Genomic DNA, 23,604 nt, shown 5'->3' with positions numbered 1-23,604 from the left:
CGACATTACCCTGTTCTGTCATCCGGCACAAGCAACTGACAGACGTGAGGAGGAACGCGCAGATTAATCTGACACACAGATTGATGAGCCAGTGATGTACTGCAGGGCCACGTGGATTTTAGCGGGTGACGTGCCATAGTGGTGTCAGGCTGCCGGCACGGCCGCTGTGGCTCTCTCCCCCCACCTCCATGCGGTAATGAGTGACGCGGGAGACATGGGTGGTGATGTGGTAAGCTCGCAGCTTTCCCAAGCAAAGGGTCAGGATCCCATTATGAAAGTAGAGCCCTACAGAAAGTAACCATTGTTTTATTCCTAATTTCACTGACATGAACACAGCATAATCCCATCACAGTGTACCAACCATCGCCCTTAATACCCATGATGCACTGCGAGGTGGGTCGGCCTCTGTTTCCTTTCCGAATTGTCCCCAAGGTGTTTGTCGCCCAGGGTTTCCGTGCGACGTGACATACACCCCGCTCCTCGCGTGATGACACCACCCAGCGGTGATGGCTACCTCCATGAGGCTCAGAGGCAACTCTGCTGGGGTGACAGAAGGAGAGATGCATGGAGTATGTGAGCCTGCGGACGTCTCAGCATGGCGGCAAGGCCAAGGCACAGTCGATTAGGCAACACGGGGGGTACTCAACCCTGACCTGCACCATCTTAAACCGGGCAGTGAAGTTTGCGAAGGCACCACTTGGGCACCTCAACTTATACTGAGAAAAATCTGCGCTAAAAAAAATCTGCAGTTTCATCATATGCAAGTGCTGATCAGCTTGTTACATGCCAATTACCAAATAATGGCCGTGGAAAAAAAAAACACAAAGGCAGAAACTAAAATTCCCGGAATGAAGAGCGTAGCACACCAGACAATAAAACATTAAACCGTCTCCTACTTTACACAGCAATTTCTGCCTGTATTATAATTTTTTTTTTTAAAGAAAGCACTTAGCTGAAGTATGTATCAGATTACCACTAGAATGAGTATCGATGACAAGTAAAATGAATCAGATAAATGTCACGGCAAGGCGACACAAAACCAGTCATGTACATATGCAGCCTTTTCAATTTCATTTCTAATTTTAGTTCACCCTTTTGTGAAGACAACGTGTCTGACATGTTTTATTGGATCTCGCCACGGGTTTCTCTGGCACAAACACAGGGATAAAAATCAAGACGCCGAAGCCGCTTTAAAAACAAACACGCCGAGTGAAGCGACCGTCTGTGAATGTGACACCAGGATCCCCGGTTTTCCAGCTCTTTATCCCTGGAAAATGAACGACCGTCACTAAAACGATTCCTGAAAAATATGCCGGTTACAAATCAGCCTGTCACTTAAGATGAATAGGGCAGACAGAAATGAGAGCTTTTGGCAATATCCGTGATTACGGATGAAGGTCTTAAGTCTTCCCTGCAATAAATTGTTATGATACAGAATATAATCCTATCCCAGATGCGGGATTTTCTGCATGCGGACGACAAAAGCACTGGAGTTTGGGCCTTGAGCGGGAGTCGGGCTGTCAGAGCGGGTATGCAGCCCCCAGACTGAGTCTTTCTGAGCGTGTGCGGCTTTGGAGATGAGTCTGAACATCACAGACTCTCGTCGCCAAGTGGCTGTCAAATTAGCCATTCAGCAGAGGCGCGTTGCCATAGAAAAGGAGGCTCCTTCTCCTTTGTGGGCAGAGAGAGAGTTTCCGTCAGCCGCTCTGCCTTTCTGTGAAAGCACCGGCGCTGCTGTGTGGCACCTAAAGGAGCGCCGGGGAAGGAACAGGCCAGATGTGCAAGCGAGACCTCCTGCGTCAGTACCACACACCTCATCATCATTGCCATAATCCTCACCTTCATCATCGTCACCATCATCACCATCTTCGTTGTCATTATTATTATCTTAATTACCACCTACATCATCATCACCATCATTATATTATTGTTATAATTATTACCTTCATCATCATCATCATCATCACCAATGTCAATAACGTCATCATAACCATCACATTAATCATCATCTTCATCATCATCATAGTTGTCATCATTACTGTCAGTCATCACTTTCATCATCATCATCATCATCATCGTCATCATCACCTTGATCATCACCTTCATCGTCAACAGCATCACCATCGTCATGGCACCCATGCAGACGTGTGCATCATTAAACCTTTCCAAGGTAGTGTACCACATTATGGGAAGTGCCAAAGGTTATTAAAAGAATAAAAAAGAAGGCGGATCATAAAGTTCTGGGGTTCGGTCCTCAGGTCTCTGGGATTGAGCAGACTTATTTGTCTGTTGTTATATAAGCAGCTCATTCTGAAAATAAGGCTTGACCTGACCTAAGACCCACAGTTTGAGTCCAGAAAAGGAGGCAGTGTAACCTGTAACACCGACAGTGTCTGTCTTTAGTACCATATGGGGTCATTTGCAATCGATGGTCTTGGAGGACAGAATCCACGTGCGATGGATGCACATGTCTCATATCTGAGTTTTAGCTGAATGAGGATAGTGATCTTTGACAGTCATGATAAAGATCTATGCTCTTCTGACATAGGGGAATGTTAGTGTTTAAGGGTGACAGACCCCTAAGCTTGATTACAACTGGCAGTGGCCTCTTTTTTACAGTGAAGGGAAATTTACTGAAATGATTTAATTCAGCTTAATTACTAAATTTTGCTTGAACTTTTTCAGGGTTTTTTTTCTTCTAAAACCACATCAGAGGAGTTAAGAATCTGCAATCTCCTGTTTATGAGTGCAGTGTTATGAGACCATTCAGGTCTTATGAATTGACTGGATCGCAAGCTATCAATTTCACAGCAGGAAGTGACAGAAACCCCATTCATAGGAGCTCTCTCATCGCAGCGCCGATGGGTTTTCCAAAGCCGCTCACTTACAGCTGGGGGTTTCATGGAGTAATTTAGGTTCGACCTCTTGCTTGATGAAGCAGAAACGCTGAGAATCACGGCCTCTTGCCTTCACAGCACAGCAATATGAATATGAATACATTTGTAAATGTGTGTACTTCTATATTTTAATATATAAATAAAAGTGTAAGTCATATCTCCCTTTAAACTTATGACTGACTTAAATAAAAATCATTTTGATTGTAATACAATGCAATACAATACAATGTAAAACAATCTATGACATAGCATAATTGGCATATTCAGGAGACATTTTTGTCTAAACCCACATACAAGCAGCCAACACCACATCATCGACACTGAATGGTCTTGCCATTGGACTTTGCTGATTTGAACGGTTGTCTTATTAGGTTCTTGCTTTGTTTGGAAGATGTTGTGTAGCTCCTGCTCCAGTACTTTACACTCATACCTGGGCCTTCACTGGAAGCTCAGCATAGCTGCACTTATGCCTGGTTATCTCCTCGACAGCTGTATGTTTGTTATATGCTGTTTGCTTCACTTGTACATAGCATTTGACAAAAGTGTCTGCAAAGTAAAGTAAATATAAAATACTGTAAATCAATTAATGTAAGTGAGGAAAAAAATTGCATCAGAGTACAGGATCAGTCCAGTGTCCCTAGAACAGTTGCGGTCATAGACTTTGCTCAAGGACTCAACAGTGACATGGTCAGGGTTCCCAGTCCTTCTGAGCGCCACAGTAAATTATTATTTCTCAACCCAGGAAATGTTCACTTTACCCCAAAGAACAACTTTTCAAGCCGTTCCCAGGCTAACTGTAGAAAAGCACCTCCAGGTTTATTCTGAGACTTACTCCACTGCAAATCGCAAACCTTCAATCACACGGCCGGGTTAGAGGATGGGCAAATGTCGGCAGTAAGAGCACTTTAAAACCTTCATCACTAGAAGGGGGGCTCCTTGAAATGAGGTCCTGCTAATATAAGATGGGAACTATGGACATGACTAGTGTACCAGGGCAGGGTCAATCAAAGCCCGTCACTCAAACCGTCTTGGGCGAGGAGCCAATGGAAATCTACGGAAGCAGAAGCACTGACCCAAGGGCTACGATTTTGTTGGAGTCTCCAGCCAAACGGGGAAGTTTGCTGGTGTGTTTAAGGAAGGCTTGTCTGACTGTCAGAGCCTGGACTGACATTTCAACCGCCCCGAGCAAGCCTGCGGTCTGAACTCTCTTCGCGTCATGTCGGCTGCCGTTAACGAGCTGGTGCTGGGCCCTGGAACCATCTGTGATAAGCAGCGCTGGCTGACGAGCGCGTAAGAGCCTTGATCTCACACGCCCAAGCTGGTCTGCCCATCTTATCATGCGTAACTCCGCATACGTTTCAGCTTGGGCTGACGATAGCTGAGGGCCGTCGCAGATGCCTCCAAAATGCTACCGCACGGACATCTTTTATTTACTTGCTTTTCACCCCCTACCTTTTTGGAAATTACCTGCTGACAGGACAGCTCTTAAGGCTGCTGTAGGCAGACACGAGGGCATTTGTATTGCCGTGGGTGCTGCGTCACGCGGAAGGTCCATGGGATATTCTAACAGACCAAGGTTACCAACTGCAAATGAAGGCAAAGACAGACTCTGAAGGATTCTTGCTAAAGTACCATGTTGAGATGTTCGCTTGGTTACAGTGAGTACAAGGTATTAACGGCACCTCATTATGTTACGCTGAGATATGTTGATCTAGGGCTGAACAATTAATCGAATTTTAATTTCAATTACAATTTCCCATGATTATCAAAACAAAATACTTGACATAAAACTACAGTATTATTGTACCGCATTTTGCAACAATCCCATTTTATCTTGTGTTATAATTCCAGCCCCTATTATTTGTTTCCCAGTTGAATTATATTTAGATTTCAAGGAAATCTGCAGTTTTTTTAAAAGTTCGATAAATGTACGACATTTGCAAAGTCAATGAGTGATTTCATGTTAAGTAATCATGATATCAGTATTGACCAAAATAACTGTGAGTTTCATAATTGAGGACCCCTATGTTTTTCAAGGTGACACCGTATCTATAAATTATACAAGTTTTCACCTGAACAGGTACAGTGGTGCCAAGTGTGAAATAATCAAGTCAACTGAGCTAATGAAGCCAGAAATGCATTCAATTTTGTTGACGGTTTTCAATGACCCGTAAAAATAAACACCTTACCCCCACTGTTTATAGCCCAAAATTAAAACTTCAGCCTTGTATTTTAAGGAGACCTTCCCGGCTTCATAGTGAGCTATCGGCTATTACGGTTTCCCGGCATAATTGTTGCTATGAAACCCACGCCACTGTCTCCACGGTACAGCACTGGCTTGTCGGAGGGTCCATGCCAGTGCCAGAACATCCTTCAGGTTTCTGATTCCTCAGCTGTTCAAAGGTCTGAGCAATCAGCTTCCCCTAGAATGTTCCGAGGGATGAAAGAGCCTTTGGGGAAAGCGGGACCCAGTCTATAAGGAGCCTTTACAGCTGTCTGAGATACCAGTGCCCTGCTCAGGGAAGAAACGGAGCAGGAACACGCCTTCATTCACTACAGTAGATTTGGGTAAGTATCTCCTCCAGGGTAGGACAGCAGACTTTGCCTGGACCTGAGTCAGCAACCACTTGTTGGACCTCCTTGTCCTCAATGCCCTTGAGATGCTCCCAGTGCCTCCACCTCTGTGCCTTTCGTCGACTCCTAAAATGACAGGCGTTCACATTCTAGAGACAGAAGACATCCGTACACACTTCTGAGGTTCTGTACCAGTCACCAGTCAGGACAGGGTGAAAGGTGGGTAGAGGGATGGCTTAAGCCAGTGGGGAATAGGATGGGAATAAGGGGGGGGTTGGGGGGAGGTAACATCGCCCTGGCCCCCGCCCACGAGTGAAATGTCTTGTGGGTGAGTTCAGCCGATGCAATCATTCAGCTCCCGCCATCCTCAGAATTGCAGTCGGTGCTTTTTCGTGCATCACTCTTCCCTTTATCTGTCATCCCTATTGATGCACCATGTTGATTTCCACATGGGAGGGGGGCAGTGACACACAAACAAAGTAAGCACTGGCACGTTTCATCAATGAGTCAGACGGTAAAACTCCAGTGTGCGTTAAGCTTAGCAAATGGCTCCATTAACACCAGAAAACATCGGGGGGGAAAGGGGGGGGGGGGGGGGTTGATGGCTTCCCGCTGAAATGGGCCAGTCATCAGCTGCTCTTTCAGACGTACAGGCCATATTCATTTTATTCAAAATACCTGCTAGGGAAGGAAGCCTGTAATCAATCTGCTATAATTTATCTTTTAAAATGCTGCCATATTCACAGTGGCCTTGCTTGGTCTGAAGGTATTACTGGAAACAAGCACTTTACTTTTCCACATCCTTTCTTATTTGTGAAATGCTTTAACCCACCTTCAAATAAAAACATCTTCTGAAGACATGCGTTAGCTACTTCATGACTTGTGCTCACTCCCTTTGGTTCCTCTTCCAACTGCCGTTTCATTCCCGTTGACAGTTTTACTCCATCGCATATTTTCCTGGGGACAATTTTCCCAGAAGCTCTGGCATTATCTGTAATGCAGGGAAGTTAAATATCATTTAGGATGGCTCTCGCATCTCGTTAGAGCATGTAATCAGTATCTGCGTGGTCCTCTGTGTTTAGAGTGGCTAATAAAGGCGGGGGAGGGGGCAGAGAAATGGGGGGTATGATAAATGATGGTAGCTCAGCTCCAGGACCCAACTGTAGCCAGACCAGTTTAAGTGCGGTGAGATGAATAGTTCTCCATTTTTCACACCTTGGGGGAATATTTGCAAAAAAAAAGGTTTTTTTTGGCCACACAGAAGCTCTGGAGCGTAAGTGCTGTGCCCTGCCCATAATTTATTCATATCCTGCTATTGTATTCCAAACTCCAAGGGAAGCCCAGGTGGTTGTGAACCCCCCCCCCCCCCCCCAATCCAAAGGATCATTAAGTGCTCCCCCCCCATTAAAGATGGCCCTGAATCGCAGAATAGCCCTGCCCCCCCCCAGCGCGTGGGTGAGTGGGCCAATAGCCGGTCGCAGCCTAGAGGGCCCAGAAAGCGATGTCTTCTCAGTCCGGGAAGTACTCGTGTCAAGCCCCGCAGCCATGGTGGCGTTCCCACCACGGATCCAGCATAGTCGACTGACTCTCCCCAGGTCAAACGTCTCTCTGAAGTTCACCGCACCAGATGCGATATAGGCTCGGCTTTAGGCCACAATTTATTTCACACCTGCCCTCCCCTGTCCAGGAGGCAGATGGGAGGGGTTTAAACAACAGTACCCCCCACCCCCAGTCACCCACCAGAAACCCCTGTCTGTGTCCTACAGGGGAATGTATCTGTTATTGCTTATTGATAATACTGGAGACTCACAGAGCAGGCGCCCCTAGTGTTCCAACCCGGCTGCTGTTGTGGGAATTAGCACGGATGTGCCTGGACATGCTCTGCTGGATCAGCTCACAAAAACAGGACACTGGATATAGTATCCGCAGTCAGTATCCGAAACCATGGTGAAACCAGTCCTATTTTTTCCTCTTACCACAACTTCATTGTTCAAGAATGACTTCAGTTTGCAGAACGTTAAAGCAAATACTTAAAGTAAATGGTATAACGTGCATTTGCGGTTCACATATTTGATTTGCCAGTAGTGACTCATATGGGATTGTCATTTAAATGGGTTGAAAAAAACACAAGGTGAAGATAAAGTAAAATAATAATTGTACTCTGCTTGCATCAAGCACTTGTATTAATCATTGTTGTATGCAATTATTCGGACATTAAGATGTCACTCCCTACCCAACCCTCACCACCAGAGGATACCACCCACTTTCAGGCAGGTGCACACACCTGTGTACAACCTCTCAGAACATATAGATGATTTGATTATCCGCTTAATAACTCCGAGCAGGACATGATTGGGCGGGATGTGAGTACAGTGCCACTGCATTTACGAGATGTGTGCGTGAGAAAACTCTTCTGATTGGCTGCAGGCACTCACGGGGATCCTGCATCACATGATATGAGCCTTATAGTAACAAAAGGCTTCAATTCATGGTGGGCTCACCAACGACCGGGTTAACCATTCTTCGAAAGGTTATATTCTTGGTTCAGATTGGGTGATTGGGAGTGGTTAATGGCAGCCCAGAGGGATTCAAATCGTCATCGACCCCCATTACTAGCCTTACACTGAGGCAGTACACACAGCATTCACCTACCCAGGCCAGTCTTTTTCCTCTTTGATGATCATAACAGTTTATTACGAAGGTTCTTCTTTGCACATTTTTACAGAAGCTTGATAGGTTTTAAATGGGTTTATATATCCATAAATACCCCCCACATACACACACACTCACACAGACACACACACATGCACCCAGGGAGAGGAAAACAGCTTGAGTAGAAGTAACAGGGGCTCGTGATGAATGGGCCATGAAAAGCGGCAGGTGCCGGAAATTTCTCCTCGTGGTTTTGCCTGCAGCCGCAGGCACGGTGGCGGGTGGACTCTGCGGCCATTTGCCAGGCCGGGGGTGCCTTTTTAATCCATGCCTCATTTGGAATTGGGGCAATATGTGGGCACTATGGGAAATGCTGCTTCTGCGTACTTCCAGGGTTGGGCTTTGAATTCCACCCCTGCTGTCTATGTGGAGACAGGATTCTCTCCTCCTGTGGTTTAAAACCACGCAGTTAGGCTGATAGATTGGGTGGCTCAGCAGGTGAGGACGCTGAAGCTGTGATCAGAAGGTTGCTGGTTTAAGTTCCACAGCCAGTAGAGTGATTTCATCATTGCACCTGGGCAAGGCCCTTAAACCCAATTACTCCGGGGACGGGCTACATAAGCAAATATAAGCAGTGTCTCTTAAATTCTCATACTGGTTGATTATGTATATGTGGACTGGCATCCCATCCAGGGTGTCCCCTTGCTTGGGCCCTATGTTGCTCAAGAGAAGTCCCAGCCCCCCCCACCCCCACCCCACACACACACACACACACACACACACGCACACAACCCTGACCAGGTTAAATGGTTAGAAGGTAGATGGGTAGACAACATGATGATTACAACAACTGACATACTGTTTTCAAACCTTTGACCTGAGAGCTCACAGAGAAATTGCAGTCACCTAGGAATATGAGGCAAAATCTTGGCAGTGTTGGAGAAGCAATCCACCCCCTCTACTCACAGACCTAGAACATCCTGAAGCAAGATCACCAGAACATCTTCCCAAATTATATACCATCCATCATAAAATGGTGGAAATATATCATGTTATCATCTCTCTGTTGTGAGGATGTTTAAGAGTCCATTACCAAAATGTAATAGAAATAATTCAAGGATAAAGGATACTATACTTTGTACAACATGAGGAAATCAGTGTTTTATGAGAAACAAACAGCTAAAAAAGACCTGGCTGCAGGCCAGATACGCACGGGGGTGCTGTCTGGGGCCTCATTTCCAAGGTTGCCTTTGGAAATAGTGTTGGGTTTTCCTAGACAACGTGCACATTCGGCTTCCAGAACAAACTGACAGGGTGCTGAAGGGCGAAAGCTCTGCCTGCCCAGAGGGCACAAACCCCTGCCCATGCAGCAGGGCCACAATCCCTATCTGCCTGGCGGGGCCATAGACCCCTACTCGTCCAGCATGCCGGCTCCTCTTTCCGTTTTTGTGTGTTTTTCTTTTTCGGGAATGGGAATTGACCAAACGCCATCGATCTCCCCATTGACCTTAAAAGGTGATTACTCCTCACCCCCCCACACATGGCGACAAGTCCAATTATTTCCAACCCATTGTGGGTGAACAGTAGCAAGGCCTGGTATTTGTGAGACAAACAGCTCTGTCTCATCTGGGCTTTGTATTTGGGTACTTTGAAACAGCTCTGCATAAAAAGCGTGCAAGGGAGTGATGGACACCACCTCCACCTGCCAACCGGGTCATATTACGCACCGGACTCTGACACATCACCCCCATGTGAATGGGGGCCCTTACATGACATGCCCATCTGAATGCAAGCTTCAGCTGTGGAGGTCAGCATGGCAGGTCCATTTATATACTGAAACGGACCCAATAAGAGCCAAAAGGAAGCGTGGACCCATGCTGCCGGAGACGCCGCGGGACCCAAAGCGCGTCGTTCCTATGAAATACAACTGTGGTAGTTTTTTGAAACTTTAATGAGCATGTCAGCGATTTAAATAATGCATCCTTTGACTTTTCCCTTAAGTTGTGCCTAAAAAATATGATTAATGCGTGCGCACGCATATTTTCTATTCAGGGGCCTTTCTTCACAATATGTAAAACATGCATCAATTATTTGACGTTTCAATTGCGCAAGACTGAAAGGCCCATTACTCATTCCCCAAAACCAACTTACTGACAGCTGAATTTTATATTTCCTCATTGGCTTGACATCCATAATTTTATGTTCGATCCAATTAAATACCATTTGTAGCACGGATGTGTTTCAAATTAATTTTGCATGACTTCTGTCATCCCTATACAACCACTTCTTGTCAGCATTCAGGACGAATTCAGCGTTTCTAGGTCTGTAGAGATAACCCTAGTGCTCCTTCATTCATTTAATGTTTTTTAGTGCATCTACACAATAAGTCAACACTGTATTAATGCTGAATAGTGATTTACTTGACAGTCATTTCCTGTCAAACAGGTTTAACAGTTCATAGCACAGGCCACGATAATGCATATTCTGATGTGTATATCATGTATATTATCTTTATTATTCTCCCATGTCAAAGGCTAAAAGTGGCACTTTATTAAATATAATCAAGTGAGTGAGATTTGGCTGTATATATTTCCTTAATCTCACAGACTGAATGCCCAAGTGACCATTTCTATTGGATTGAATCTATCTGGGGTATTTCCTGAGGCAGAAACAACAACAACAACAACAACAACAAAGTCCTTTAGTCATAGAAAAAAAGCGAAGGCAGGCAGAGCGGATAAACGACCAATCAAAATGGAAGGTCTTCGTTTGATTGGCGCTCTGTGGATCAGCATGTCCTCCTATCACAGCTGGGTCACACAGACACGGATCAGCAGCCATGCAGCCCTAATCATACAGATTTTACTGATTCACCGCAATTGTACAGCAACACCATCATTTATTTTGGTATAAATCCAAACCTATAACTTAGTGTGTCCTTGACAATCTAATTAATGCCTTCCCCTGGGTGCACACCGCTAAGGTCCCGGGGCCACACAAACATGCCCGCGGTAATATGCATCCTTAGTCAAATCTAATCAATGCTAATGCAGCATCTCCATGTGGACGGTTTCTGCAGTCTCCCTCGCTCCCCTCCCCTCTTCCAGTGTCACTCTCGGTGTTCTGAGGCTCGCTGGCGAAACTCGAGCACAGAGTGGGTTTGAGATAAAGCAGCGATGTAGCAGGATAAGGGCCCCGGATCCATCAGGACCATGTCGGAACATTAACCGCACCAAAATGCTGCTCCTACAGGTTGTTTTTTTTAATCCCCCTTTATGAAACCCATACGTAGATAAAATTCAATTCCAAAACAAATGTCCGATACAAACTCCAGATCGTTAGCCAAGATCGATCTGATGTTTTCCATGGCGAAGTTCTGTGGGGGAATTGGGGCCAACCCCAGCATCCTGGGACCGGGACCCAACAGAAGCATAGCAAGGTCTGTTAGGCTAACACAGAGCACCGCATTATTAATTGGCATTGATGGATATCCACTGAGTGCTTGGGGAAAATGACATTAATGATTTATCTGGGGTAGGTGGGGCAGCATCACAGGAACAGTGATCTGGGGAGAAGGAAAATCGCGGTAACCTAACCCAGAGATCAGCTACAGCTGCCCTTAAAATCCAAGTTACAGTTCGAGCAAATTCCCGCCATTTTTCATGATATCGATGTCTCCATACAGTGCTGGGGAAGAAAGGTCGGAGCTGCCAATGTCAGCCCTAATCTTCACCCACGATTACAATGGGCATGACAGCCATTCCTATGTTATATTAACGGTGACGGGGATTGGCAGCTAATCCCGGTGATGCACTGTAGTACCCGCACTCCCGTACTGCAATTAACTTTTTCCTTTAAAGCCGCTGTTTTATATTTTCCTGGGAAATTCTGGAATAATCCGCTGAGATAAAGGGGAATCTGGGATGTTAAAGAATCCCCGGCTCAAGGCTCTAGCTCTGCTACTTCATACGGAAAAAAAAAAAATCCTCCAGCACCTCTTAGCAATACCGCAGCTCATTTCCCAAAAGCAACATCACCACGGCACTGCATTTTGCGTCCGGGGCCATGACACTGTCTGGTATTTATCCACATTAAATCACCGCTAAGTGGGCAAAATACAAAAGAGAGCTCTGTAAACATACAGGCCAATATATTGCAGGTATGAAGCAACAAGGAACGATCAGCTAGGCAGTGAGGTAGAACTGCGCGGCCCAGATTTGCCATAAAACCGTATGGCTGCAGAGAGAACGGTAGAGCATATTCATATCTGTCAGAAAGTATGCGGCTTACAAGCCCATTTGCAGAAAGAGTGAGGATATCATATGCACATTTTCATGAAGCACGTGCCATTAGGTACAGCGTAGGGAGCACAACTAAATTCAGCAGCATGTTTGTATAAAAAGACATGGCATGCGTTTAAAGAACTCTAAACGGTGCCTATGAATACTTCAATGTATCATTACATTATTTCATTAATATACTTTTTGAGTCAAGGAAGTCAAAAGTTCAAGCCAACATTTGCAGCAACGTAAATTATAGCTCTTCAGCCCTTCGGGTGAAAAAGGGGTTAAGTAATTAAGCGTTCATGCTTTAAACCACAGGAGGAAAATAAATTAGCATTTTCGATCACAAGCAATTATAAATCGGTGTAGCATTTAGCTCTGATGTGAGATTTCCCTCAGCTTATCATTTATTTATGTACAAAACATAGTAAAAAACCTATAATCATTTGTCCTCCATTTCCCCTAGAAAATAGATTGATCCTAGAATGGCAAAGGGCTTCTTGAAAATCAGTCTGCAGAAAACACGGAATTGATATTTGTGTGGTAATAAATACGCATAAATTTTATGTCAGTATTGCAAGAGTTGATGTTTCCCAACAGTGTAAAATACACTAAATACATTAACTTCAAACACAATGAGCAGGATTTTAACCATTATCACCTGCCTTATTTAAACCAATTAAGAAAAGCAACAACATTTAAAATTGACATATATGTGGGTAATATACTCTAGTGGGAAATAGTAACATACAGTAATGTCCAGCATCATTCTGGATCATTCCAGAAATCTACTGGTCCCTTTACTTTGAAAATACCCAACTGCACACGGACCCTATAATGACAAGTAAAGATGCGACCATTTCCAGTTTTTATAATATGTTGCCAGGGACTAAAACGTTCAAATAACATCTAAAAAAAATAAATCACTGTAATGGCAAGGACAGAGCGTGGACAGAGGTCGGCATTTGATTTGTGCTATGTCGCCGTCCGTTTTGAGATATCCTGTTCGATATCTGAAAATGTCCTGAGTCTTTCCTGACTGTGTTTTCTAGCAAAAAACGGAAAACGAAAAATAGAAAAAGAAAGAAAGATTGGGTTCTAGAAGCCGGTGAATTGTGCGGGTTCCGCTGCACCTGAAGCGTGATTGAGATTCGCGGCGCGTGGGGGACCCTTCAGACAGGTAATCTCCGGCGTATTGATCTACACTTTGAGCAGGGGCATGTAATGGCAATTGGTAGCTATGAGAGGTCACTCGGACCCAATATGTTTCCGTGACACGTCCTCTCTCACCACACTGTGGCCCCCATCCATCCCAGCACCGGTATCGCCGCCCCTGTGTACCGTAGGTCAGTTTCCTTCAGTCCATTAGCACTCGTCTCGTTTTACAGTCATTAACTTCCCGTCCAAAGCTCAGCATGGACTTACAATAAGACGAAAACTGTCCTTTCATTGAATCACGTAAAGAAAGCAAATGTATACAATGGCACGGTTTTAATAACTGACCTGGGACAAATTTAGGGAACGTGTCAGCAATGCGAGGGCATCTGCACCACTATCCCCCGTGTCGAGTGCGATATGGATCATAAATGCAAAAACAAGCTGTTAGAATGATGGAGAGCCTTAATTAGACCATTAATAAATATGTAATCAGTGAGTGGTGAATGATATACACAGTACAGCGCAAGATTATTCCATCTACAAGACTTAATTAGGATTCATAAATAGAACATAAGTCATGGACAGCTGAAAACTAATTTCCCTTAATGGAGGAGTCAGTGATTTTTCCATTACCAATTCCGTTAGTAAATGCAGTGTGGTCCTCGGCAAAGCCCGGCCTACTCATTGCAAAGTAAATGAAACCTGCTAATTGGTAACAAAGGTCATTCAAAGTTAAACAAGATAACCCATTTTGATGCCTGAATGTACAAACAATAGTGCCTTTAATACAGGAGGCCTCCGAAGATGCCACTGAATTCGCACATGTTTTTTTCTGGCTGAGTCTTTAATGCCCTTTCCTCCACCAAGACCTTGAGCGCCCCTCCCCCCCCGCATCCCACGCCGGCAGAAAGCATCACGTCCTGCTCCCTAATTGAGTTTGACAACTGAATTAAGCCGTTATCTGATACCGACGACCCGGACGGCGTACCAGGCCGATAAGGGGGGAGCCAGACTCTAACCTTCTGGTGACTGTTGGCCCTCTACTGGTGTCCAAGTCCCTTCAAAAGCCAATAAAACACCAGAAGGTGTTTTAAATAAAAACACCCACGTTTGTTTGACAAGATCCTGGCCTCCAGCAAAAGTTGTTAGTGCGTAGCTTCAGCTTCCAAAGCCATGAGCTGCCCTTGCCGGTGTCTGGAGCTGGCAGGCTCCCCGTAAATAATGAATTATAACAAAGACCGCCGTGTTAACCTGGGATAACCAGGTGCCACAAATTCGAAAGCCACGCTCAGAAAAGCATTCTGGCTCTGGTTGTGGCTGACGGGTACGTTAGCCTTTAGCGGAACAAACCACAAAAGCCATAGTAAAGACAGAACCGAATAAATGAAAAGGGGCCTCATTCCATTTCCCGCATGAATGAGTAATTTGAATCTTTTATGGGTCTATTTCCGCACTAGCAGCTGAGGCTGGGGCTGGAGGGCAACGGTGAAATCGTACAACATCAGGGCAAGTAAGGATCCCTCCGTTCTGGCCTGAGGTTTATATCTGTTTAGCTTGTTACACAAGACCGGCATCTTAAGGCAGCCCAGCAAGGCATCGATCGCATCTCCAGCGTGAAAGAAATCAACTGAAGAAAACTGATTGGTTGAAAATTCCAAATTCTGCCTAGTGGGAAAATGTGCGTTCTGGTTACAGTATCAATTATACCAATATATTTCACACATTCTACATTTCTGAGATACCCAATATACAGTGGGCTTGGTACAAAAATAGTGCCAGAATTGAATGATGTTACTCGCCTGATTTAAATCACACGCCATTCATACAAGGATCTTCATTTTGATTGGTTACTTCAGTTCACTGTTTACAGATACGTTATATTTAATATGGACAAGGGCGGATTTTTTTTTTCTGGTGCCCCACTTAAACAGTCACCCCCCTGCCCCCCTCGCCACCCCTCAGAAGATTCAAAAACGAAATAAACAGAATCTGCGCGAGCAGAATCAGAAAGTTGCAGAACATGCTGCTTCCTCATCTGCTAAAAAAGGAATGTGTTTATTTGATATTTAGGGTAATGACTGTTTTGTGGCTAACAGGGGGTCCCACACAAATGCATGGTTTCAATGGTGCTAAACAACGCTGCTGAATATGAAGAGTACTTATGAGAGAAAGCAAATTAGCAGGCCCATGCAGATACCAGACAAGGTTTGTGCTTGTAATAAACAAACTCACTAAGCTGTGGGATAGATGAAAGAGATCAGACTCTGCCTGAACCTGACCCAGGTCATTCCGCAGTTTAAACGCTTAGCCCGTTGTCATGGCTGCACTTAAGGTTGAGGCTTCCTGGACACCACCTTGATGTCATGTACCTCTATCCCGGTGTCAGAGCCCAACATTGGTCGGGCGGTTGGGCAGCTGTCGGGGATACTAAATCCGGCACATTATTAAACAGACAGTGCGGTTCAGATCCTCACGCAATTAACGGCCAAATGGCCAGCATTTGTCACCCGGGGTGCTGGGCGTATTATGTGGTTCAACAGGCCCGTAATAGCAGTGCTAATGGCCCCTTATATTTACCCAGAAGGACTGTCAATTCACTGTCACTCGATGAATGAAATGCAGCCGACACCATACAGTATGTGATCAATGGTGGATAAAGGATGCTGTCCACACTGGAGACGCACTAGACAACCTTTCAGCGGGATCACACTGAAATGATGACCCACCATCTGAAGTTGGATGGGTGGATGGATGAATAGATGGATGGATTGATGGATGATGATAGGCCACAGTAGTGATTAACATCAAACAGTGAATTACATGTGTCATTTGTATTGGGATGGATAGGTTGGGTTCGCAGCTTCTGAAAATTGACTGATTATCCAGTAGAGGGTCCCTGTGATATCAGGAAGTGCACCACTCAAACCATGCATTCGTGTGGGTGCCCCCTGTTGGTGACAAGCAATATCTTAATGCATACAACAATATCTTAATGCATACACTCACACACACAGTCTGACCCAATGGGACATTTCCAAACACTAATTATTGCAAACCACAAGTCTCTGACCATGGGAGGAAATCAGAGTACCCAGAATAAACATGCAACATGCAAGAAACTATAGAATGATGAGCAGAGGTGGGAAGAAGCGAAGTACAAACACTTCGTTACTGTACTTAAGTAGAATTTGAGTATCTGTACTTTACTATTTATTTTTGTGCAAACTTAACTTTTACTACATACGTCTTAGCATGAATATCTGTACTTTCTACTGTGTGTTCAAATTAGGCTCGTTATTCTTGTTTCTTTTAATTTAAATTACGTTTATTGGGGCATTTTGCCATTCATTTTACCTATTCCGAATCAATAATGCGTTCCAAATTGCTCCTCCTGGCATGTTAGGATAACTTCCACATAAGCGGCTATGAAAAATGTATGAATGTATGGATGAAAACAAAACCCAAATGGAAAATATAGATTTGTGAGCAATGTAGAAATTCGGCCACAATTTTTTTCTAAACCTCTAAAACGCCGAAGTGTGTAAATTCAGGGACTGTCACACAAACAAGATCAACGTGCAACTGGCGGCACCTGAGAAATGTCTGCGGTGGCTTCTGGCGGGAATGACGGGGAGCGCTGGCAGTGTCACCACGAGTCATCCGTCAGAACGTCTTCGGAGAGATTAGCTGTCACGTTAGACGACACCCCTGTCAACGAGGAACGACCCGGTGATGGCGACACGCTATGATCAGACGCCGTGACAGCACTGCAGGCAAATGCCGCGGACGCCTATCAAGACGGTCATGGACAGTGCAAGTTTTAATAGACTGGGTAATTATTATAGATCTGCGAGCCACGGTGTGCATGTTCTGTGTTGAAAAGAATCGATGAAGAAAAAAAAAAAACTGACGAATGGGGCGTTCCACTTAATATTAGCGGAAATGTCTCTCACATGTGTACAGTGTGACAAAGGCTGTCTGAAAATAACGTAACGATTAGGCACCTTTATTTCTGGAAAAAAAAGTTAGCGTATTGTTTTTATTTCTGAATTTTGTTATTTCATATGAATAAATAATTAGAATGAACTCCTTTGCCAGAAAAAAATGCAACTGCTGAAAAACAGAATTGCCTTATTAGCTAGCTACTGTTTAATTTAGCTACCTATTGCTGGTTAACATTACTGGGGTGCAGTTTTTTTATTTAAATGGATCATATCAATAGTAAATCCACTGAAAATCGGATCATCCTTAAGGGCATTTGGAGCAAGACTCACCGTTCGCATGGTCAGTGCAGGCCAGTTTTATGGTCAGGAGAAATCGCATTAGTTTGCTCTGTCATATTTGTCATGGTAAGGAAATCCAGGTAAATCCGTCACAGGTGTTACGTAGAGGGAGAAAAGGGGTGATTCTCAACAGGCCAATCAGCATCTAGAATCAGAACTATCAGACTAACTAGAATCATACTCAGATTACAGAATACCAGTCAGCACGCTCTGGCCGTACATTTATATGGAGCTTATCAATTTTAAAGTAATGTGGTGAAATTAACAAAGCTACGTCGATTATTATGGGATGTTTTATTGCACCATTTTTGCACTTTCTAAACATCTATCTGAAAACCAAAGATACTGATTTTACCCTACTGGCAGTTTTTAGCATGTTCTCTAATTTTGCCAGCACAGGTAGTGAGGCCGCGACTCATAACGTGGTTGCTGGTTCACGTCTCACAAGCTGTCCTGTTTTACCATTGTATAAATCCCAAATTGCTATGATAACATACCCAGCTGTAAAAATCGTGCAAGTCATTATGAAAAAAAAAAAAAATCAAATAAGAAGCAAACGGCAGGTTATATCCCATAATGCAGATCACATACTTATTCTGCTTAAAGTATCATGTTAATCATCCAAAAATGACTTCAGCAGTAAGTAGGAATAATAAGTACATCTAGAAGAATGTCTCTGCTGAGCAGCATGATACATCCTGCCAAAGCTTTCTTAAGCAAGTACATTTATTTAGCAGAGGCTTTTGTCCAAAACAACGTATGAGTGGGGAAAACCTGGGGTCCGGGCACTGGGTCAGCCAGCATCCAGCACCCCCAGAGCAGTTGGAGTCAAGAGCTTTGCTCTCAATATTGATCTAATAACCCTGCTGACCCTAGGATTCAAACCAATAACATTCTGGGCACAAGCACAAATCGAAAACCAAGACAGCTACACACCACCTGTAGTAAATTAATGTCATAATGGTTGTGTCAAATGAATGGACTGTAAGGAATATATTTCATTCACAGCACAGTGTGACACATTCACTGCTATCTTACTAGTGCCAGTATAACCACATATAATCTGAGTGCATCCATAAAAGAATAGTGTCCTGGGTTTCATTATCAACCTGTTTATGTGGAATAATCCCTTTTGTTTAAAATATGCATGCTCAGTTTCACGCACTACAAGCGGCAAAACCATTGACACTCATCCTCAGTGGCCCGATCTTTGGGGACCCATTCTTGGGGACCCATTCTTGGGGACCCATTCTTTGGGGACCCATTCTTGGGGACCCAATCCTTGCTGCTGCTCTTCAAATAAGCACCTGTACATGTTTTGGATGACTCGGCCCAGCACAGACGACTCATGAGTGATGCTGACGGCATTTTAAATGAGTCCAGGGGGGCAATGCTCAGAGAGTCCTGTGACAAATGACCAAGAGGGGCGACCTCGACAGCCAGCCGCCCCCTGCAGGATAACTCTGGCCCCTGGAGCAGCAGAAGGGCGAAGGCCTTCTGTTCCGCACAAAATCGATACCCTTCTTATCTGCCGCTCCGCACTTTATGGGACCCTAATCATTTTCCAGGCCTGTTGTACGATGTATTGCCATGTAAACCCTCCTAAATGGGATGCCTCCAGCTGCGAGATTAAACCAGCTAACATTTCAATTTGCGGTGCAGCCAGGCTGTGCGATCTCAAGCCCGCAGCCCCCCTCCGTATATTTGTTTTGGTTCCGCTGTGTCCCATTCTATGAAATATGAGGCGCCAGCAGGGGAAAGCGGCTTCAATCGGAGGTGAAGGAGTTTTTGGCGTGATCTGTCTTGCCAGTGTTATCTCCAGTTTCATGGGCTTCGACGGAGCGTGCCATTCTTTTCAAAGCTGGGGGGGGAGAGAGATTTTATAACCAGCAGGGGAAAAAAGATGATACATACTTCATCTTTCTCCATAATGCATCTCTGTCATTGTTGTTTTTAAAACAAGCCTCTCCGGTTCAGGGCCACCATCTCAGCTACGGGATCTGCGAGCTGTGTATGTTCTGTCCGGGATCAGTAAATGACTCTCCTCCCTCCCACGGCCGGATAAAATCTGGCCTCTGCTGTTACGTGCCCTTCTTTCTCCCAGTCTTGTTTTCCGATCTTGAGCACACACTGTTTTTTTTCTGCTCTCTAATCTGCCGTTTTAAAACAAAATCCAATCCCTCCCCACCACCCCCAACTGTGTGAGAAGCCAAGTTTTCTGAAGTCAGGCCAGGGTGCTGGTTGCCATTTCCTGTGTATTAATTACCCTTTAACGCAACATCCTGAGATTAATTGGAAATGTCTTTTTTGGACCAGTGCAGGGTGGAGTGAGTTTCCTTATCAGGCTTGGCTGTCTGAACTCAAACACGAGTCTTTCATAGCTTCATTGAACATAAAGTTGTACGACACCGGTTTTTCATTTAGACAAATGTCCAGTTATATTGTTCTATTCTATTACTGTCCCATTAGTGGATTTGTGCTTTCAATGGATTCCATTGATCATAGTAAACTACACTTGGCTAGATATTAATGAAAACACAATTATTCCACTCTAAGCCCCAGCCCTGTGCCAAAACAAAGACCTATTAAGTTAATGACATTCTCTGCTTTTCGTTGCATTTATCTTAATTTTTCCCCCCGCAGAGCCTGTTGGACAGAGTAAGTTGGGTTATGAGCGATTAACTGATGAGCGAAGGATTTACAGGGTGCGTGATTTAAGTGCGCTGCATGTCGGGGGCGGTGGGTGAGAAGCCGGTATACACTGACTGTGCTGACTGGGTGTTCAGAACTCATAAAAGTGAGCAATGATTTTACAAGCTGGTGCTGGAACGCTGTAGCGCAACTCAGTCCCACTTTCAGGAGATGCCATTACCCTGAAAAATCTGCCAGGTGTGCATCTGTATACACAGCTGTGTCACACTGCAGGGCTGGGGAAAGGTACCGTGCATTAATTGCGATGGATGGATAGTGTGGAGTTTATATTGCTGCTTGGCTCCTAGAAGTCCATCGTAAGCTTTAAAAAATATGATGTACAGTTACTGTGGCCTGCTGAACCCGGACCACAGCAGAACCTCATACCACCTCCCCAACCTACTGACCCAGGGGGCAGTCTTTCCCAACTCTCCATCTCTTTAGAGGTGAGGATAAGCAGTAAATGTTTACCACCACTCAAACCACACATTAGGGGACAGCGTGTGGCTCAATAGGCTATGCCTCTGTACCTATGACTGGAAGGCTGTCAGTTCAAGCCCGGCTTTTTGCAGAATAGTCACATCTGTGGGCCCTTGAGTGAGACCCTTAACCCCCAGCTTCATGGATGCTACTGCAGGTGGCTGCCCTTCACTGCCAAGCTTGCTCACACCTACATATGTGTCTATGTGTCACGGAGAGCAAGATGGGTAGGCAAAAAGGGAATTTACCTTTAGGGATCAGTAAAGTTTTATTATTAATATTTGCATGGGGCCACCAAGGCTTGAGTACCCCTGTTGGCCAGAAACAGTCACTACACTAGGGAGGTGGAGGCCTTGAAATGACATTTTGAGTGGAGCCCAAGAAACAACAAATCTGGCCCTGGTGGACATACACACATCATGCAAGAAGGAATATATTTACCACCCAGCGGGACCATGGGTGACACGGGATGGGGTGGGGGGCCCTTTTGAAGAGCTGGTGATCCATCACATACAGTATACCTCTGTGGGTCATATTGATTGGCCATTACAGTGAGCTTACAGAATATCGTGGGTGGGGGGAGGGGGGGTGTATGAATTAGTTTTATACAACCAACAATAAAGATGCCACTCAAGGCCAGATGGAGATCCCACTCTGGGGGTGGCGGGGTGCTGTCCAGATTTGTGTATTCAATCATGACATTAAGGATTTGGGTGATCCATGAAGTTTAACAGGCGCTGTACTATAGAGTCAATCAGGATTAAAGCTGTGCTGCATTGAGCTGACCTTGGTGTTTGTTATACCTTTCCCAGGTGTACAGCTACTGACATGCCGACTGTACAAGCTTCGCTGCACACTAACCCTTAGCCTGTTATTGTTAAAGCTCTGAAATGCTGCAATGGAAAGGAATCATGCTCTTACACGTACATCCCTCTGCATTTCTGTGGCAGGAGACAGAACACAAACAAATAAACAAACACGTTTTAAATGGGACAACAGGAACTATAAACAAGGGAAACTCGCTAGAGAAAAGATGCAGCACCGGGCACAGAAGCTCCATTGAGTGACGGTTCCCTGCATTTCGCAAGAACAGGACCCTCATCCAGCAAACTACCTCCTAAATCCACTGAACAGCAAATTACAGCGGCAGCTATCGGCTGAGGAGAGTACAAATACTGGCCGGATATTCCAATTACCGCACGGTGAAAAACACGAGCAGGAGTCCTAGCTATTATGTGGAATATCACAAGAGCAGTTCATTAATGGCTAATTAATAGCCTGCTGGTTAGCATGTCTACATCCTGAGATAAAGTATATCACATTCAATTAATCTTTCCTTGTGCGACTGCACAAACAAGTAACCTCACTTCATTATTGTTCACTCTTCACCTATTCCATGTCCATAGATCACCATCTGACACCTGAGCCATACTAATGGAATATCGATAAGCTCTGCTTCCTCAAGAGATGCGTAACTAATTGTGTTTGCATGAGTCACGCCTAGCAGCCGGAACCTTCCGTCACGTGCCATCACTTCGACGGTGGCAGATTGATTCCACAAAAAGGTACCAATACATTTTGTGATTATGTCAGATAAGTAGCGACTATCGGGGGGCTGTGGGGGGGCGGCAATAGAGGGTTCCCACACACTGAGAGAAAGGCTCCATTTGCACTGGTACGTGTGTCGGCTTTTTATGGCTTGTGGTAAACGAACGCCAAACCACAGAATCCCGCGGCTTGATGATAAGCATTTAGTGTTCCTGAAACCTTACACACCAAACAATAAAAATTTCGAAGTGGACTGGTGCAGAATGGCCCTTCTTTGACTGATGTCAAGATACACAAAATATGCCTGTCAGGATGTCAGAGGAAAAATTCAACATTCTCCAAATTGCATGGTGTGTTATTTTGGCTACAGATATTTTTTCTTTGGTAATATTTTTCAGTAATTTCACAGGCCTGTTAACTATTCAGAATACAAATGCAGCTATTCATGGACACCCACTTGGTAGATTAAAAAAATGTAAAATTGATGTTTAAACACCCAGTAATCCTTTAATTGAATGCAGATTTATTCCAGCCTTTGGGTGGACAGGATTAAAGCAGCGCTGGGATATGATACGAATGTGGGTCACAATGCGACTGAAATTGATTTCACCCCCTTTTAAGAATCCGCCGCCGTGTAAGAATTACAGTTTCCCTCTGCATTTGAAGGTTGTCCTGGAAGAACTCGATAACCCACATTTATTCTCTTTGGGTCGGCCGGTGTCTCACCGTGGTTCTCTTTCATGATTTAGCATGTTTTTTTTGGAAACGGCATTTTCACATCTCCCTCTTGGAACCCTCCAAAGGCTACGGCGTGTCTGTATTTTGCTATTACTAGGATCCAAAAATAAACACGGAACCAAGAGATAATGTGTTCAGTGAAAAAAAAAACGGCTTGAATTAATGAACCCAGACAGGAGAGCATTATTAGGTGGTGAAAATATGAACGCGGCAGCCCGATTAAAAAGGGGAGAGAGATCCTTTGTCTGCTGATGCAAGTGTTGCACTGATAGGGCTGGCTTTGACGGGGGTGGGGGGGGT

General features: G+C 44.7%; 1 long non-coding RNA gene across 1 annotated transcript; it reads right to left on the bottom strand.

The window, feature by feature from the left end:
- Positions 1–401: 401 nt before the first annotated feature.
- Positions 402–17,942, bottom strand: LOC125744629 (uncharacterized). The gene is made up of 3 exons (XR_007398462.1): positions 17,839–17,942; positions 17,157–17,272; positions 402–537 (listed from the first exon to the last, which is right to left on the bottom strand). It is a non-coding gene; the product is annotated as an uncharacterized LOC125744629 (long non-coding RNA).
- Between the last annotated feature and the right edge of the window lie 5,662 nt (positions 17,943–23,604).

The sequence above is a fragment of the Brienomyrus brachyistius genome, chromosome 6 (assembly GCF_023856365.1).
Source record: "Brienomyrus brachyistius isolate T26 chromosome 6, BBRACH_0.4, whole genome shotgun sequence".
Classification (NCBI taxonomy): Eukaryota; Metazoa; Chordata; class Actinopteri; order Osteoglossiformes; family Mormyridae; genus Brienomyrus; species Brienomyrus brachyistius.
This window is presented reverse-complemented; position numbering and strand designations above follow the sequence as displayed.